Consider the following 12,691-nt stretch of genomic DNA (forward strand, 5'->3'; position numbering starts at 1 on the left):
ATTTTCCAAAAATGTCATAATTCTTGAGCATAAAACATGATGCGTAATTCTAAAACAGATTGACGTCATCTACACTCCTGGAAATGGAAAAAAGAACACATTGACACCGGTGTGTCAGACCCACCATACTTGCTGCGGACACTGCGAGAGGGCTGTACAAGCAATGATCACACGCACGACACAGCGGACACACCAGGAACAGCGGTGTTGGCCGTCGAATGGCGCTAGCTGCGCAGCATTTGTGCACCGCCGCCGTCAGTGTCAGCCAGTTTGCCGTGGCATACGGAGCTCCATCGCAGTCTTTAACACTGGTAGCATGCCGCGACAGCGTGGACGTGAACTGTATGTGCAGTTGACGGACTTTGAGCGAGGGCGTATAGTGGGCATGCGGGAGGCCGGGTGCACGTACCGCCGAATTGCTCAACACGTGGGGCGTGAGGTCTCCACAGTACATCGATGTTGTCGCCAGTGGTCGGCGGAAGGTGCACGTGCCCGTCGACCTGGGACCGGACCGCAACGACGCACGGAAGCACGCCAAGACCGTAGGATCCTACGCAGTGCCGTAGGGGACCGCACCGCCACTTCCCAGCAAATTAGGGACACTGTTGCTCCTGGGGTATCGGCGGGGACCATTCGCAACCCTCTCCATGAAGCTGGGCTACGGTCCCGCACACCGTTAGGCCGTCTTCCGCTCACGCCCCAACATCGTGCAGCCCGCCTCCAGTGGTGTCGCGACAGGCGTGAATGGAGGGACGAATGGAGACGTGTCGTCTTCAGCGATGAGAGTCGCTTCTGCCTTGGTGCCAATGATGGTCGTATGCGTGTTTGGAGCCGTGCAGGTGAGCGCCACAATCAGGACTGCATACGACCGAGGCACACAGGGCCAACACCCGGCATCATGGTGTGGGGAGCGATCTCCTACACTGGCCGTACACCACTGGTGATCGTCGAGGGGACACTGAATAGTGCACGGTACATCCAAACCGTCATCGAACCCATCGTTCTACCATTCCTAGACCGGCAAGGGAACTTGATGTTCCAACAGGACAATGCACGTCCGCATGTATCCCGTGCCACCCAACGTGCTCTAGAAGGTGTAAGTCAACTACCCTGGCCAGCAAGATCTCCGGATCTGTCCCCCATTGAGCATGTTTGGGACTGGATGAAGCGTCGTCTCACGCGGTCTGCACGTCCAGCACGAACGCTGGTCCAACTGAGGCGCCAGGTGGAAATGGCATGGCAAGCCGTTCCACAGGACTACATCCAGCATCTCTACGATCGTCTCCATGGGAGAATAGCAGCCTGCATTGCTGCGAAAGGTGGATATACACTGTACTAGTGCCGACATTGTGCATGCTCTGTTGCCTGTGTCTATGTGCCTGTGGTTCTGTCAGTGTGATCATGTGATGTATCTGACCCCAGGAATGTGTCAATAAAGTTTCCCCTTCCTGGGACAATGAATTGAAGGTGTTCTTATTTCAATTTCCAGGAGTGTATATAGGCCTATAATTGTGTGGATCCGTCGTACGGCCTTTCTTAAAAACGGGAATGACCTGCGCTTCTTTACAGTCGTTTGGCACCTTCCGTTGCTCAAGCGATCTACGCTGAATTACTGCTAGAAGGGCAGTAATTTCTTTTTCCATTATCTTTATGCAATCTTATAGGTATCTCATGCGGTCCGGAAGCCATTCCACTATTAAGCGATTGTAGCTGTTTTTCAATTCCGCTATCGGTTACCTCAATGTCTGCCATTTCAGAGGGACAATGTTACCATCTTCTGCGGTGAAACAACTTCGGAAGACAGGTTGACAACGTCTTACTTTCAGCCATTGAACGCTACTCTCAATGATCTCCTTACGCTCATTTTCGCTTCGTTCAGCTTTTGTTTGTCAGCTAGGTTTTTACTTCTCTTCAATCTGAGATGAAATGCTCTTCGCTAACGTAGCCCTTTTCTAACACGGCTATTAAACCATGGTGGATCTTTCCCGTCCCTTAAAACCTTACTCGGAACATAGTTTTCTAGGGCATATTGAACGATGCCTTGGAATGTTTTTCATTTGTTCTCCACGTCTTCGTCCTCGTCACCGAATATTTGATGCTGACTGTTGAGATATTCTGAAATTTGTATCCTGTCACGATTGCTGAGCAAATATATCTTCCTTCCTTTCTTAACATTCCTTGTAGGACCCGCCGTTATTGATACTGTCACAGCCTTATGATCACTCATAACTTCCTCTACGTTAACTGATTCGATAAGTTCAGTCCTGTTTGTTGGCAGGAGGTCTAAGACGGTACCCTCTCGATTTGGTTCTCTAACTACCTGCTGAACGTAAATTTCGGACAAGACGTCCACAACAATGCCACACGAATCCCTGTCTCTGTCACTAGTTTTGATGGCATAACACTCCCAATCTCTACGTGGCAAGTTGAAGTCACCCCCTATGACAACGGCATGATCAGGAAAATTACAAATGATATTCTGCAAGTTCTGTCTGAAGCGATCTACAACTACAGATCCTGACCCAGGTGGTCTATAAAAGCCATTTTTAATCGTTCTTTGATACTCAAATTCGCCCAGATTAATGCACATTCGGAATCCGTGATAACCTCGCTAGATTTCATCGCATTTTTTACTGCAATAAACACGCCAACACCATTGGCGAATAACCTATCCTCACGGTAAATATACCAATTTGAATTTTGGATTTCGTTGTCATTGACGTGTGGTTTCAACCAGCTTTCTGTTCCCAATACTATCTCTGCATTATAACGTTCAGTAAGCCATACTAATTCTGGGACCTTTCCTTAGATGCTCCTGCAGTCTACTAAAACCGTGTTAATCTTTGCTCTCTCTTCTTGCATTCACACAGTCAAAGAGGAAGACTGGACGTGACGAAAACTCAAGAAGTAAACTTCCTGGCAGATTAAAACTGTGTGCCCAGGCTGTGGCTAAGCCATGTCTCCGCAGTATCCTTTCTTCCAGGAGCGCTAGTTCTGCAGGGTTCGCAGGAGAGCTTCTGTAAAGTTTGGAAGGTAGGAGACGATGTACTGGCAGAAGTAAAGCTGTGAGGACGGGGCGTGAGCCGTGCTTCGGTAGCTCAGTTGGTAGAGCACTTGCCCGCGAAAGGCAAAGGTCCCGAGTTCGAATCTCGGACCGGCACACAGTTTTAATCTGTCAGGAAGTTTCATATCAGCGCACACTCCGCTGCAGAGTGAAAATCTCATTCTGGGAACTCAAGAAGTAGTAAGACTCCTTCAGACAGTGAAAGGAAACTTATTTTCTACTAGAATTTCAAATGAACAGCTTCAAGTGTTTAAAGAAAATTGCGAAAAAATGTAATATAAAGTAAAAATATCAGCACTCGATATGGCCATTTCGGTAACGATATATCTGTATATTGGGCAAACTGTAAAAGGACCAAAAGAAAAATTCCGAGTACGTATTAAAATCCATGGAGAAGAAATAAAAACTTTAAGGTTCGCCGATGACATTGTAAATCTGTCAGAGACAGCAAAGGACTTGGAAGAGCAGTTGAACGGAATGGATAGTGTCTTAAAGGAGTATATACGATGAACATCAACAAAAGCAAAACGAGGGTAATGGAATGTAGTCGAATTAAGTCGGGTGATGCTGATGGAATCAGATTAGGAAATGAGACACTTAAAGTAGTAAAGGAGTTTTGCTATTTGGGGAGCAAAATAACTGATGATGGTCGAAGTAGAGAGGATATAAAATGTAGACTGGCAATGGCAAGGAAAGCGTTTCTTAAGAAGAGAAATTTGTTAACATCAAGTATAGATTTAAGTGTTAGGAAGTCGTTTCTGAAAGTATTTGTATGGATTGTAGCCATGTATGGAAGTGAAACATGGACGATAAATAGTTTAGACAAGAAGAGAATAGAAGCTTTCGAAATGTGGTGCTACAGAAGAATGCCGAAGATTAGATGGGTAGATCACATAACTAATGATGAGGTATTGAACAGGATTGGGGAGAAGAGGAGGTTGTGGCACAACTTGAGTAGAAGAAGGGATCGGTTGGTAGGACATGTTCTGAGGCATCAAGGGATCACCAATTTAGTATTGGAGGGCAGAGTGGAGGTTAAAAATCGTAGAGGGAGACCAAGAGATGAATACACTAAGCAGATTCAGAAGGACGTAGGTTGCAGTACGTACTGGGAGATGAAGAAGCTTGCACAGGATAGAGTAGCACGGAGAGCTGCATCAAACCAGTCTCAGGACTGAAGACCACAACAACAACATATCGATACGTCTGGAGTAGATACGACGCCACTATTTTACTTTACATTTCGGAAGAGTGTCGATATATCGGTATTTTTACAACAGCCTAGTCCCGAGCCGTTGTTTTGGTGAGGATGACGGACCGAACGGCAATGCGTTGGTGACAAACGCCCGGCCAAATCCAATCCCTGTTGTTCGTTTGCCTTCGTTGGGCTTGTGTGTAAGTGGTTTCGCAGGAAGTTATTAGTCGATATACGACGTTTGTCCGGAAAATACGTATAAAAGTTGAATAATGTCTTTATGTTACAAGTTGCAGCCACCGCCAGGTGGGACTACTGCTGTAATCAATCCCATCAACGCTCAGTTCGAGTCAGAGCACTCTGCGTGGAGGTGGGAGTGTGCGGCAGCTTGTTGACAGTCGACCTTTTTCACCTGCCGTCGGCATGGAGCTCTCTCTGATTGAGGAACAGCGCGCCAACATCAAGTTTCTTGCAAAGCTAGGCAAGAATGGCCGTGAGATTTTTGAGTGTTTGAAACAGGTTTACGGGGACAATTCTCTGAAGGAATCGACCGTGAACAAGTCGTTAAAAAGGTTCCGGGATGGCCGAGAAGAAGTGAACGATGACCCTCGCCCAGGACGCCCGTCGACATCGAGTTCCGATGCAAATGTTGAACGAATTCGGGCTTTGTGTTCTTAAAGACCGTAGATTGACAGTCAGAATGACTGCTGACGGGCTGTCAATCCCCAAAGCAATCGTTCACGAAATCCTGACACGAAAACTTGAAATGAAGAAATTGCGTGCGAAAATCGTACCGAAGCTCTTGACGCCAGAACAGAAAGCAAAGAGGGTTGAGTGCTGTGAGGATTGGTTGGAAGCAGAGGAACGACGGGACTTTCTCAACCGAGTCATCACTGGAGACGAGTCCTGGTTTTACGAATTCGATGTGGAGCTCAAATCTCAGAGCAAGGAATGGAAACTAGCAGGAGAACCGAGAACAAAATGGTCGCGAAAATCAAGGTCCAATGTGAAGACAATGTTGATTGTTTTCTTTGATTCTGTAAGGAGGCTCTTTAGGTTTTTATGTTGGTAACGCCACGTAACGCTCTATATGAAAATCACTAACTGTGCTGTGTGAAGGCTGTGGTTGGTTTGCATTGTTGGAGTATATGCTACTGTAGTGTTGGCCAGTTGGCTGTTAACAGCGCGTAGCGTTGCGCAGTTAAGAGGTGAGCCGGCAGCAGTGGTGGATGTGCGGAGAGGGATGGCGGAGTTTTGAGAGCGGATGATCTGGACGTGTGTCCATCAGAGACAGTAAATTTGTAAGACTGGATGCCATCAACTGCTGTATATATATTATGACTTTTGAACACTATTAAGGTAATTACATTGCTTGTTCTCTATCAAAATCTTTCATTCGCTAACTATGCCTATCAGTAGTTTTACCAGCAGAATCTTTCACTAACTTTTTTAAGGGGACGTTTCAATTCTAGGGGCATTGTTCACAAGGAATTTGTCGCTCCCGGCCAGAGAGTGAACGGAAATGTTTACGTTGCAGTTCTGACACGTGTCGGAGCTCGTGTGGCCCGAGTTCGACCGGAGTTGGCAAGAGGGGGGCAGGTGGATCCTTCATCACGACAATGCGCCCGCTCACACGTCGCTCGTCGTGCGTGAGTTTTTGGCCCGAAGCTCAATCACCGTGACAGACCACCCGCATTACTCACCCGATCTAGCCCCGTGTGACTTCTTCACGTTCCCGAAATGCAAAATGGTGCTTCGGGGTCGGCACTTGAGAGATGTGGAAGCCATCGAGGCGGAAACGACACGCCGACTGAACAACATCACAACTGAAGACTTTCAGCAATGTTATCAACAGTGGAAGCGGCGTAGGCAGAAGTGTATCACGTCTCAGGGCGAGTACTTTGAAGGAGGCCATATTGTAATACCTGAATAATTGTAAAATAAAGTTATTATTCAACTTTTATACGTATTTTACGGACAAACCTCGTATTACAGGAAAAATGTTGCAAGACGCGATCAGGCCGTGTCCGTTCGGCCGCCACCTCTCCCCCTCCAGCAGTCCAGGACTCTGGCGGGGGGGGGGGGGGGGGAGGGCGGGGCGAGTCATGTGACTGCAGAGGTGCTGCCGCTTCTGTTCTGGAACAGTTACTTGCGTGGCGTGGCAGCGGTAGGACATCGCAGAACGGGCAGCGCTGACTTCCGTCTCTGCAGGATAACAGATTTCTGTGTGTGTATGTGTGTGCGTACACGCCAGGTAGGAGCCATCACGTTACTCGTCACCTTCATTGATCCCGGGAGCATATTTACGAGAAATGAAACTTATGTGTACTCTCGACTGTTGCACAATACGTTGCTGGTTTTGGCTAGCCGCGAAATGACAGAACGTCCTGTTTACATCCCACAAAGCGCGGCCGCGACGTTTGGATCACGGATTTAGTTCAAGTCCGCAGCTCGCGGTCTAGTGGGTACCGTTGCTGCCTCTGTATCACGTCGTCCCGGGTTCGATTCCTGCCCGGGTCGGGGATTTTCTCCGCCTGGGGACTGGGTGTTTGTGTTCTGCTCATCTTTCCATCACAATTCGTGATAGTGCCGAAATCGGAAAGACTGGGAATTTGTACGGGCGCCGATAACCACGCAGTTGAACGTACCAGAAACAAAACATCATCACTATCACTCCAAACGTTGTACACTTTTAGTACTTCGTTAGGAGGACAACGTAATTCGTAATTAATAAGGCGTACTGCTTACAAGGAGAAGTCGCAAGCGGTCGATCGACTTTTCGAAACTACCTATACGCTGATATAGCTTAAGATTCTATCTATCACACACGCAGACATTCACTCCGGTGGGCCCTCGCTTGCGAGTAATTAACGAAAAAAAAAAATCAGAATTTTGTGTGACACTGAGTAGCGCTAAAATATGTGCTTTACATAGCTTGGTTGCGTGCTATAACGGATAGGATGGCAGCTTCACATACAAGAGGTTGTGCATTTGAATCTCGTGAGGTGTTCCAAATTCTTTGTTTTTTTTTTTTTTTATCTTTATCGAAATGACTCTGATCATTACTTTTATTCAGTTATTTGGTTTAAATGCAATTTTTGAATTCCATTCCTTTGTCACATAATTTTGATCATAATATCCACTCCCTTGCTGTCACTTCCTGTCATTTTTCTTCCTGTCGCTCTTTGCGCGCTTGAAATCTTTGTTCATGTGTTTTTCAACAATGTTATGTATTAATTTTGTTGAAATTGCTTTTATCACCCTGCTTTTTTGTCCACATTATTGCGTTCATTATGTCTATTTATCATTTTGTTTGAATTCCGTTTCGCTTATAAACCTGTCCTTCATTTCAATTTTCGTATGCTTTATTTTGTCCCTAGGGCACTAGGTATTTAGGTATTAAATCTGTGTATGACAATTACTATGCAGAAAAACGCACATCTTTTAACGAAAATAGATATTTCACATCATTGTACAAACATAAATAGGTTATTTCGTTTACTGTTTTTCAACCAATAGATCAGAGTTTTCAAATAATTAAATATTATAGTTGAATTCATATTCACAAAAATTCCGATTGGAACAATAATGATATAAAGAAAAAATGAAACAAATGAAAAAGTTTTTGCAGTGATTGAAATGTGACAAAGGAATAGAAATGAAAACTTCATTTAAACCAGTTAATCGAATAACAATAATGATCGAAGTAATTTCGATAAAGATTTAGAAATAAAAAGAATTAGTGCAGCTGACAAAACTGGAACCCACGACCTCTTGCCTGGGTAACTGATATCCTGTCCATAATAACACGCGACCACACTACGTAAAGCTGCGTTATTATTCTACATCTACATCTACATTTCTACTCCGCAAGCCACCCAACGGTGTGTGGCGGAGGGCACTTTACGTGCCACTGTCATTATCTCCCTTTCCTGTTCCAGTCGCGTATGGTTCGCGGGAAGAACGACCGTCTGAAAGCCTCTGTGCGCGCTCTAATCTCTCTAATTTTACATTCGTGATCTCCTCGGGAGGTATAAGTAGGGGGAAGCAATATATTCGATACCTCATCCAGAAACGCACCCTCTCGAAACCTGGCGAGCAAGCTACACCGCGATGCAGAGCGCCTCTCTTGCAGAGTCTGCCACTTGAGTTTGTTAAACATCTCCGGCCCCTGGAACAGGACAAGCAGCCATGTCAGGCTGAAGATCAGTATCAGCCTGAGACAGAGCCTGAAACCGGTTCGTCAGACAAACTGGAGAGGCCTTCCGTTCAGCCCTCCGGAATGTCTTTCGCCCCCTGCCACACCTTGAGACGACCTCCCACTCTACCACAGGTGAGGGATCAGCCTCAATGCGGGCAGTATCCCGGGCAACCACAGTCGTAGTCCGATCGGGGGATGCGTGGGACGAGCTGGCCGTCCCCGACAAACCCCCATCCGGACCCCCACAGTGATGCCCATTGGCAACAGCCTCAAGCTGTGTGACCGAAGCCAACACTGCCTGAAGCTGGGAGCGAAGGGATGCCAACTCAGCCTGCATCCGAACACAGCAGTTGCAGTCCCTATCCATGCTAAAAACTGTGCAAAGAACGTCTGAACTAATCTACAGAGAGCGCAAACAAAACGACACAAAATTGAAGCGGTTAATAAAATACAAGATTGCCTAGTAAATGCAGTAATGCTGCCACTTGTGCACTGCTGACACACTGCTCGGCGGCGGAAGGAGACTACGCGATTTAACACTATTCGAGTACTAAAACGTGATGCTACAACTCTCAAATACTATAATACGCCCGAAATTTATGAATTAAACAATGCAAGTACCAAAAACACGCAAAGAAATTAAGAATTAAACTATGTAACAAATGAGTGAGCTAGGAGTATACGACTTGCTGCTGCAGCTGCTTATCCAACGGCGGCAGGGAGCACACTGACTGTTACTGAGTGTCACACAAAATTTCATTTTTTTATTTTTTCGTCATTTACTCGCAACCGAGGGTCCACCAGGGTGAATGGCTGCAGAATGGCAAGTGGGATCTTAACCTAAATCACCGTATATTTCAAGAAGTCTATCGCACCGCTGGGGACCTCTCCTCGTTAAAAAATTCGAGAATGTCGCAAGTGAAGTTTTAGCGCGTCGCACTTGTGCCGGTGCGTTGCCGCTGTGGGCAGGAAGGTGGCGGCGGTCAAGCGTTTATTTAGCACCCAGTCTCCGAAATCCGTGAATCTCTGGATCAAGTAGCGGCCAACATTTTTTTTATTGCATATATTTTGCAACACTGGTCATATTACTTCACATACGACATTTGAAAGGGCAGAGAATGAAAACATTAATAGGTGTTTTTGCATGAGCTTTGTAGAGTTTGTAGGTAACACGTGACGTGTTCTTTTGCCAGTCTCGCTACTCCTGTCTCCAACGGAATATACTTGTCTTTGGCCTTCTTTTCGACTGGCTCATTATCTTCATCATCGGAAATTCTTCAGCTCCAAAGAATAGACTTTCACATGCTTCGTCGGAATGAATGAGGTCGTCTATAAAAGTTCATGCAGTAATAAGTATCTTTAGTCCCAGCACCTCGCCGGTACACCAATGAAGTTTTTCTGGAATCGGCATTGCATCCACAGAAAATCGTAGCTGATGATTCTATATCAGTAAGGTCCCACGAAGGGAATTTTTAAATAACGTTTAGCAACTGCATTATGCATTGAATTTTCATGACATTCATCGTCTACAGTAGTCGAAGAATCGGGTTATCACCTCCATTCTCGCAGTAAAAATATACATTTTGTGCTTTGATTTTATCCATACTGGATCGGAGGTCGTGGTTGTGAATGTCAATGTTAAGAAATATATCGGCTCAACCACTTATTTATAGTGTAAAACGCAAAGATTGACGCGTTTCGGAAGTCAAGCTTCCATCATCAGAATAATAAAAAGTAAAAACCTGTTAAAACTTGCTGACACGGCCCGCCTAGTATCTCTAGACATTAAAAACCTTTATGCGAATGTGCCGGTAAATGAAGCCGTGAAGGTCATCAAACAAAATTTGCTTAAGTACAAAACACTGCCTCAGCAAGAAATAGTCGAATTCATCGAACTGTTAGAATTCGTTCTGAAATGTAATTATTTTTCTTTTAACAATAAATTTAATATGCAAAAAGATGGACCGGCTATGGGTTCCAGTATATCTGGAACCATAGCAGACATCTTTATAAATCATTTGGAAAAAAGACTCCTCGTTAACCCGCAACATCCCGTGGATAAAATTGTACATTACAAACGCTATGTAGATGATACGCTACTTCTTATTGATGGGAAAGAAAAAGAAGTTGCAGAAATAGTAAATAAATTTAACGAGTTACACGGTAAAATTAAATTCACTGTAGAAGAAGAGAAAAATGGTGAACTGCAATTTCTCGACCTAAGTATTGAGAAACGAAATGGTAGGCATGTTTTTAAAATATTTAGGAAACCAACCACAACTGATGTGTTGATGCAAAATAATTCCTGCCATCCTAATAGCCAGAAACTTTCTGCTTTTGGATCTTTGATAGAGTCCGTATGAATGAAGAAGACAGAATGACTGAGCTGAACATTGTGAAACAACTAGCCAGAGCTAACGGATATCACCAAAACGCTGTCAGTAAATTAATACGACAGAAGTAGCGCGCGAATGCAAGGAAAAATACCGCAAATAATATTACGAAAGTCACATTACCATACTTCGGTGATATTTCGCAAAAAGTGGCTAACATTTTCAAACCTTTTAAAGTTGATACCGCTTTACAGACCAATAATACGCTGCGATTTAAACTAAGAAATAATTTACAGCAGGAAAGCGATAAATATGAGAGAGCTGGGGACTATAAAATTCAGTGTGACATGTGCAAGGCAAGCTGTGTAGGCCAAACTGGTAGGTCCTTTAAAGTACGTTAAAAAGAACATAGCGATGCTTTCAGGATCAATAATTTCGAAAAGTCAGCTGTTGCCACGCATATTTGAGAAACGGGGCACCCCGTGTTGGGAATAGATCAGGATCTCGTTATTTTACATAGACAGGACAAAGGCAAAAAGCTGGATCTACTAGAACAGCTGGAAATTACGATACATAGCGTGGATAATCAGAACACACTGAATGAACAGTTAACTTGTGATACAAATAACTTTTTCAAACATTTCACTGGTTTCTTTTAGTAACCACATTTTTCGCAATTGGTAGGATACCATTATGTCATGAGGTCCTTGGAACATGCATACGTTATCTGTTTGTATGGACACCTCTGTGGCTTCCTTGTTTACTTGCGCGTGAGCTCACTCGCGTTTCAGTGTCGTGTTCGGCTACGTGGTGTGTGGTGTCAACGAAGACGCACGGGCGGTCTACGGCGATAGAGGAGGGAGCCATGTGGTTAGATGTTGAACACCATAGGCGACACCATTTTAGAGTTTTTTTATATTTTGACGACTATGTGGAGATGCACCTTGGAAGACACGGCTGCAACAAGGGAAGTAGCCACGATGTTTTAATTCTATTATCAATTTTATTGTGCCTGGTGCATGTTCCATTTTAGCGAGTTTTAACACGTTCTTTTAGTTTTTAGTATTCTGACGATGGAAGCTTGACTTCCGAAACACGTCAATCTTAGTGTTTTACACTACAAACAAGTGGTTGAGCCGATATATTTTTTAACATAAATTTTGTGACTTTAAAAAAAAATCGCTCGTGTCACTATTCGTTCTCGTTACATTAGCAACGGCTCTCAGCTACGCAAGTTAACTGGCCGGTGGCGCCGGCCACAGTGTCTGCTGGTCGAAGCATTGTGGTGCAAAACGGCTCTGTGTGACTTGAAGTTGCAAGGGTTTCGCAAATCAAGGAAAACATGATACTTTTGATCATTTACTTATCGATGGTTATTGATATAATATTTGTTGTAATAATCAAAACTAGCAAACAGCCAATTACGATTGGACATTATGCTATCTTTGAAATGCCATATATTTGAAATAATAGGACCTGTGTTGAAAAAAAAGTACATTTAGAAAAAAATGAGAGGACTTCGATCTTTTTCCTTTTTTTTAACGTGTGTATACTTTTTGTTACAGAATAACAAATTACGTTTTACAAAACACCATATGTGTTACGTTTTTCAGTACGATAAATTGATCTCTCTTGCTAGTGTCCAGGTCTTTGTTTTCGTGGGTGTCTTTAATTTGTGAGTGCTTGCTCGAACTACATTCGTTAGTGCTTGCTTATGCAGTTTAGCACAATAACATAGCTTTTTGTGGAAAGGAGAGCAACCATTTATACGTGTAACTAGAACGAAATCAGAAAACATTGAAAGCAATAAGGAGCTAAATTACACAAAAGAAAAGAAAAACAATAACAATAGTAATGTCTTTTTACTCAGAATACTAGATTGGCTATAGTGATATTTT

At 44.2% G+C, this 12,691-nt stretch overlaps 1 protein-coding gene across 1 annotated transcript in view; it reads left to right on the forward strand.

Moving 5' to 3' along the window:
- Positions 1-6,414: 6,414 nt before the first annotated feature.
- The window catches only part of LOC126108767 (poly [ADP-ribose] polymerase tankyrase-1-like), a 65,000-nt gene continuing 58,723 nt past the window's right edge, over positions 6,415-12,691 (forward strand). Inside the window, exon 1 of the mRNA XM_049914120.1 lies at positions 6,415-6,513. The gene's annotated coding sequence lies outside the window, so the exon portion shown is untranslated. The remainder of the gene's footprint in view (positions 6,514-12,691) is intronic.

This window comes from Schistocerca cancellata, chromosome 11 (assembly GCF_023864275.1).
Source record: "Schistocerca cancellata isolate TAMUIC-IGC-003103 chromosome 11, iqSchCanc2.1, whole genome shotgun sequence".
In the NCBI taxonomy this organism is placed as follows: domain Eukaryota; kingdom Metazoa; phylum Arthropoda; class Insecta; order Orthoptera; family Acrididae; genus Schistocerca; species Schistocerca cancellata.